Source organism: Ceratotherium simum, chromosome 34, assembly GCF_057802395.1.
Source record: "Ceratotherium simum simum isolate JZ-2026a chromosome 34, ASM5780239v1, whole genome shotgun sequence".
Lineage (NCBI taxonomy): Eukaryota > Metazoa > Chordata > Mammalia > Perissodactyla > Rhinocerotidae > Ceratotherium > Ceratotherium simum.
In genome coordinates, this window is record NC_141933.1 from 18247184 (window position 1) to 18254609 (window position 7426).

Here is a 7426-nt window from a genome sequence, read left to right on the forward strand (position 1 = left end):
AGAATGTAAAAAAACACATTACATCATTTCATTTTTGTTTAATCAGCTCCTCAGTAGAACTATTTAATTGCTCACATATCTTTTTCCACTGGGATTTGGATGTCAGAGTGCATGTGTTCCTGAGATCTGGTGTGAGATCGGAAAGCTAATCTCAAAAAACTCAAGGCAAAATATAAAAGGTCTTGCATTATCCTCAGGAACCACAGCCTTCTTAAAAGAGGCACAAATTTCTTCTATGAACACGGAAGGTATGCCCAAATGGATTGTGGAAAATGTCACAATAGGTCAGTTTTTTAGTCTTAACTGCCAAAATTGATTTTTCCAGTGAAAAATGAACTGATGCTGAAAAGAGTGTAATAACAAGGTAAATAAAAGAAAGATTGTGATCTGGTAAGTGTTCTTAACATAATTCTAGGATATTAGAGCTGGATAGGATTTTAAGTGCTCATCTTCTTATAGTCACTAATTTTACACATAGGAAATTGATGTTTTGAGAATAAATATGGCTAGAATAACACTTTTTAAGTCCTCAAGGTATTTTCAACAAAAACAATAGCAACCACAAAAAAAGAACATTTAACACAATATTCTTAAGACAATCCTCAGCATTATTGGGCTCTGATATGGAATATAAATATGAATACAATTCTCATGATCTATTATTCCTTTTTAAAAGTTGTATAGATTTAGATATAAATTAAAGCTGACCAGATTTGTTTATTATGTTGTTTATTCTAACTTATGGTAATGCATTGGTATCAATAGTTATCAATACATAAGTAAAAGGCCTGGGGTGAGGTTATGGGGTTGGCTTTAAGGGAATAGAAAGTAAGTTACAAAAGTAGTGACTAGGGCTAAATATATAGAACTTATTGCAGGAATATAGAAGTTTGCTGAACTCTTTTGGAAATCTCCATTTTCGTTTTCATCTGCCAATTGCAAAGAAGAACAGATGATTTGGCTTCTCTTTGGACTCCTCTTAATTTTTTGTTTCTTGTATTCTTTGCCCCTTCCATCATTCCATTTGGCTTTTATATTTCATTTTTGAATGCTGCAAGTTTCTTTCAATCTTAAAGCATGTAAGATCATTACATGAAATTGAAAGATCATTACAAGTAAATATTCTCTATATAAATTAATTTCTTTATTGCCTTTAATTATGTGATTTAAAATAAGGGGTTTAACGGAAAACAACTTCAGCAAAGAGGTGGTTCCTCATGGCTCATACCTCAAGCTTATTTAAGCATCGTCCCTTAAGATAAGCCTCTTCCTTTGATACCTACTTTTTAATAGCCATTCTTCATAATTACCAAAGGAGAGGATGGCACGACAAAGAAACATTTCCATCCTCCCTTCTCTTACTATCCACTGGACATAACTATACCTTTCCCTCGCCCTCACAGCAGTGGCCATTGCTCCACTCCTAGGTCAATTGGCAACCTTGTCTCTCAGGTTTGTAGACAGGTATAGATGGGCTGTCACTCAATGAGAGTTCATATGTTCTAAGGAGAAAACCACATGTGTTTCAGGAAGAGAGAACTCTAAAGAGTTGACTAGTAGCTCAATGATGCTGTCTTTCTCCAATTAACCCTTTGTTTAGAGCAAAAAGGAATCCTGGTTGATAACAAAATAAGGAATATTAATGTCTAGTGAAGCTCAAACTTGTCTTTATGGTTGAATAATAACACAATATTTATCGAATGTTTACTATATGAAAAGCACTCTTCAAAATACTTTATGTAATAGCTCATTTAATCCTCTTTATTACCCTGCAGACAAGTGTTCCTGTAATATGCAGCTTACATATCAAAAAATGAAACTATAGAGCTGAAGTCCTAAAAATATTAAGTGGTAGAGCCGGATTTAAACCCAGGCAGTCTGGGTCCAGGGTCCCTGCTTTTAATCACCATAACATGCTGTCTCTACTACTGCATCAAAAGAAGTAAACCCGCCTCTTCTAGCACATACTCTAAATGAAAACTTAAGTTAGTTTTAAACTAACATCCCTATATCAAATTTAGCACATTGAGATTTTGGAAAATAATGATATTATTTGCTACAATCTTCTTCCTAAATTCCACCATCTCTGACACATTTGCATCTCTGGGAAGGTGATATTTATTGGAGAGTGCTCAAGCCCAATGATACAGATTTTCCAGTCTCACCCTGGTCTTTTGATTGCAGAGCTATGCAACCCCAGATTGGTTAATTGGCCTGAAATCATCAAGTCCTTTTCAATATAATTGAGACATAATAAATTCTTAACATATTTTAACAAGCTGTGGGAATTAAATTAGATGTGAAAATACTTTGAAAATTATAAAATGAAAATATGTTAATGCCAGATATGCACATTTACCCAGAATTCACCTAATTTAGCTAGAAACAGAATAAGGGTAGAAAATAAACTTTGAGTAATAATATGAAATCTACAATCATTATTGTCTCTGTATGTCATTTTCTGTACCCAGGGAGTAACTTCCCAGATAGTTACGCTCTGCTTATTAACTCTAAATGTATACAAATTTTAGTAGAGACATTTAGTTTTATTAAAAATCTGGAACAGATTGAGGAAAGAGCAGGGGGTAAGATTTTGGTGATGTTTTTAGATGAAGTTCTGAGATGGAGGCCGTGAGATAAAAGTGGAAATATATGTCAAATCTAAAGGTATTTAAATGCCGTGCTTGTAGGGGACAGGGAATTATTTAAGGGTTTAAGCAAGAAAGAAACATAATACAAAATCTGTCTTATACAGGTAACTCTTACAGAGGTTTATGGATATATTTTGCAGCATATTTGAAAGTAGGGTGGCAATTGACTGGAGGGAATGAGGCCAATTAAGAGTTCAATTGAGGAAAAGGATGGATGTCATTAAATAATGGAATGTCAGTAATGATAAAGAGGAAATTTTGGATATCTGCCACATTTCTAATATTGAATCAATGGTTCTTGGTTGGTTTTTAGCTGGGGGAAGTTTCTTATTTGGACAAGCAATGTAGGTGATAGAGATGTATACCAAGATAGGGATCATAGATGGGCATAAATTCTAGAAAGTGATACTAATTAAATATTGTTTTAGGCATGCTGAAATGTACATGTGCCTATATGATAGCCAACTTTGAGTTGGACAGACGCTTTCAGAATAGGTATATGAAAATTATTACTTTATAGGTGGTATTTAAAAAAAGGCATATAATTAAGTAGGAAGAGTGTACATGGTGAGGAGAAAAGTAGGTCAAGAATAAAACCCTAGGAAAGTGCCACCATCTGTGAAGAAGGCTGAGTAGGGGTGTATTGAGATTAGGAGTGAAATCAAGAGATGTGTATAGAAGCCAAGAGAAGAGGGGATTTTAAGAAGAACGGAGAGGTCAAAGCTATCACCTGGAATAGAGAAAAAAAGTTCATTATATATTGAAAAATCTTCAGATGTGACAGTTAGGATGTAGTTTGGGATCTGGAACAAAAAGGGTTTTATGTTGTTGGGACAAAGATCCTATCTCAGCAGACCAAAGCGAGAAGGTAGAAACCAGTGTAGATGCCTGTAAGCAAACATTGCAATGAAATGAAGGAAAACAAATGGAAGTAGATACAGGGTAATATTTTTAAAGGTGAAATTGACTTAAACTTTGCTGTGTGATGAAAGTTTATGAGAGAAAGATTAGTACTGATAGTATAAGTATCTTAATTGGCATAGATACTAAGAATTGGATGCACAATTGAAGAGATTAACCTCGGAGAGGAGGGGCGTGTTTCCCCCAGAAAAGGAAGAGAAGGAGAGAGGGAGTCTGATGAATCCAAATGGTGATATGATGACTCAATGAGAAACTTGAAGGTATACTTATTTGCTATTCTATATTATTCTCCACAAAATAGAAAATAGGAATTATTCTCTGGGAGTGAGAAGAAGATGGTAGAATGAGACCTAAAAATAATAGTGAAGGTTTGCAACAGGTAGTAAATGTGGGAAATAGCTGTTAGCAATATGAATTATTAAAGAACAATTACAGATAGATAGATAGATAGATAGATAACATGCATTACATACATATATCACTTAATTATGGCTTTTAGGCAAAGGTAAAATGAATGTGTCAATCATTTTACTTAATTCATCCATTAATAAGTTATAAATGGTATAAAAGACAACTCAAGGAACCACAATATTATAGGTTATGAATTCACAAAGAAATTTACAGATCGATACAAAACTGACTTTTTCCACTGTGAGGAGGGAAATAAACTGTCTCTACACTGGATAAAATGTGCATCTCTGTAGACAAGTATCACTTGCATTGCTGTCAGTTATCTACAAGGTACACATTTGTAAACTAGAGCAAAGACAATGAAAGGCAGAGATAACTCAGAGAAGTAGGTAGGTGAGACTTTTTCAACTTCTTTTATAATTTTTCGGTACAGAGGGCATGGAAACTTTCCTGGATATCATTATAATATTGCCTGGATTGAATTTAATAAATTTGTAAGCATGAAGATTTCTCTAGCTGTATTCTATATCTTGGATTCCAGATAAAATAAAATAGATGTCTGGATTGACTCAGAATTACTATGTTGCCGACCTTAGAAAAGTGAAGGAACAAGATGGTAGGGATATTGAGGCTGTAGAAGGAAATTCATTAACATCTATAATTTGATGAGAAAGGTACTATCATTCTCATATTATAGGCGATGAAACTAAAACTCAGTGATTAATTAGCCTGCCCAAGGTTTCACAATCACTTAGTGAAGTAACTAGGCTTCAGTCACTTATATAACTAAATTAGAATCTTTCTTCTTTCTATTTTACCAGTGAATTTCAAACAACTCTAAGGAGCTCCTTTTTCCTCAGAGACAAAGCCACAACACAACATGAGAAATTCAAAACTTCTGCTCCTCTGTCTATACAAGGCTTCACCTGGAGCAGCAATGCTTTTATCTGTTGTGGATATAAACAAAAACAACACAAATAGGAACAGAGGTTATTTATTGAGAGTTTGCTATTTAGCACTTTGGGTAGCCACAGTCACTTGACATTGGTGGAAGATGGGAGAGTTAAAGAAAGTAAGAGTGAAGGCCAGGTTTAGGTTCAGCAACTGGTTTGAGGGAGGGGCCTTTTAATTTGAAAAACAATAGCTTTAAGGAACAGAAGTGGTGAATTATGAATTCAATAAAAAAAATGAAAACCTATGCATTATATTACAATAACTGTAGATATGCCTAGGTGCTGTCCGGATGCCCAAGTGGATTTAGAAGTACTGTTTTACTTATTTTATCTTTTTATTTTTCTGTTAATGTTGAGGTTATTATTAATATTGCCATCATTACTCTGTCACAACTTCAGAAATCCAGGACGGACAAAGTGAATGGAGTTGAAGAATGGCACTGTGAAGACTGAGTTCTTTCTCTGGGGATTTAGTGACCAACCAGAACTTCAGAGGGTTCTTTTTGCCGTGTTTTTTTCCATCTATTCTCTTACTTTGATGGGGAACCTTGGAATGATTTTATTAATCACAATCAGTTCCCACTTGCACATCCCTATGTACTTTTCCTCTGCATATTGTCCTTCATAGATGCATGCTCCACTTCTGTCATTGCCCCCAAATTATTTGTGGACTTGGTTTCCAAGAAGAAGACCATTTCTTACAATGACTGTGCTGCACAGTTATATTTTTTCTGCTCTTTGATTGACACGGAATCTTTCCTCTTGGCTGCCATGGCTTATGACCGGTACATAGCAATCTGCAGCCCACTGCTTTATACTGTTGTTATGTCCAAGAAGATTTGCTGGCAGCTTGCAGTTGGAGCATTTTTGGGGGGCACCATGAGCTCAATTATTCACACCACTAATACCTTCCATCTGTCTTTCTGCTCCAAACAAATTAACCATTTCTTTTGTGATGTCTCCCCACTCTTCTCTCTGTCCTGCACTGACACTTACATGCATGACATTGTTCTGGTGGTCTTTGCTAGTTTGGTGGAGGCCATCTGCCTTCTAACAGTCTGCATCATAGCAGCTATTCTTAAGACAGTTTCCTGCTGAGGGAAGAAGGAAAGTGTTCTCCTTTTGTGCTTCCCACCTGACTGTGGTCACTATTTACCATGGTACCCTGATCTTTATTTATTTGTGCCCCCGCACTGATCATTCACTGAATATGGACAAAGTGACCTCTGTGTTCTACACATTGATTGAACCTATGTTGAACCCCCTAATTTACAGTCTAAGGAACAAAGATGTCAAAAATGCCTTTAGAATAATGATTAGCCAAAAGTTGCTTTCTTAAGAAAGGTTGAAACTGAGTTTGACAATATTTAAACCTGTCTATTTCTTGACTTTTGGTTCTAACTGATGGAAAAGTCAGTTTAATATAGATGTTCTCCAGTGCTGTGGGTAATGAGGCCTCAATCACAGAATAGGGTCAGAGCCTAATCAGAACCAGGCCGTCTCACATCACTTATCTCATGTTTAATTCTCTATCATTTTTAAGTTGATGTTTTTATCACACTCATTCATTGTTAGTGGGAGTGTAAATTAGTGTTGTCTATGGGGGACAATTTGCTAACATTTTCTATGGAGGATAATCCATCTAACATATGAAAATTAAATGTGCATGCACCATTTAAACCTGTAATTCCACTTTTAGGAATTGAACCTATAAAAGTTTACCATTTTCAAAAGTATACATTGCATCATAGTTCGTAGCAGCAAATGACTGAACACAATCTAAATTTCTATTAATAAGGGACAGGTTAAAAAAATAAAGTTGAATTTTTTAAATATTTATTAAAGGGTAGATTTGCCCTTCGCATAATGTTCTAAATCTCATATTCTTACTCCTTTTCACTCCCCATCCTAAATTTTTAACACAATTACTCTCAATACTGGATAAGCCATTGACATATCACAACCCTCTTTCTGTGAAAGAAAATAAAGATAGTTGATGGAGACTCTTTTTCAATTAATTGTTTCCATGTGAATATGTGCACCTTTTAGCTTAGCCATTCAAATTGTACTCACTGGAAAAAACCTTCCTCAAATATTAATTCCTATATGATTTTTATGACACACTCTTCAATTACAGATGACAATTCAAGTTCTAAACCTTACCGGAATCTTAAATGTTCTAAGACTCAGCATTTTCTGTCTAATCATATAGTTATTTGTGTCTGTTCTACCTCTCTACTAGATTTATTCATTAATTATTATTCTTTATGGATCCCTTGCCTCTTTATCACATTATCTTCCCCAGTGTAGATATTGAATATTTTTTTATGAAATAAACATTAATAAGCTTACCATGAATTATTTATAATTTAGGTTATATGCCTATATAGAAACTATACATTTCTCTTGCAGTTTTTTTGGTTCATGCTCCAGAGAAGTACTCTACACACAGGTGACTATTACAAGATATTGTCAAGTACAGTGGGAATT

General features: G+C 34.8%; 1 pseudogene; it reads left to right on the plus strand.

The window, feature by feature from the left end:
- Positions 1–5273: 5273 nt before the first annotated feature.
- LOC147912610 (olfactory receptor 5I1-like) lies at positions 5274–6275 on the plus strand (annotated as a pseudogene).
- Positions 6276–7426: the final 1151 nt, after the last annotated feature.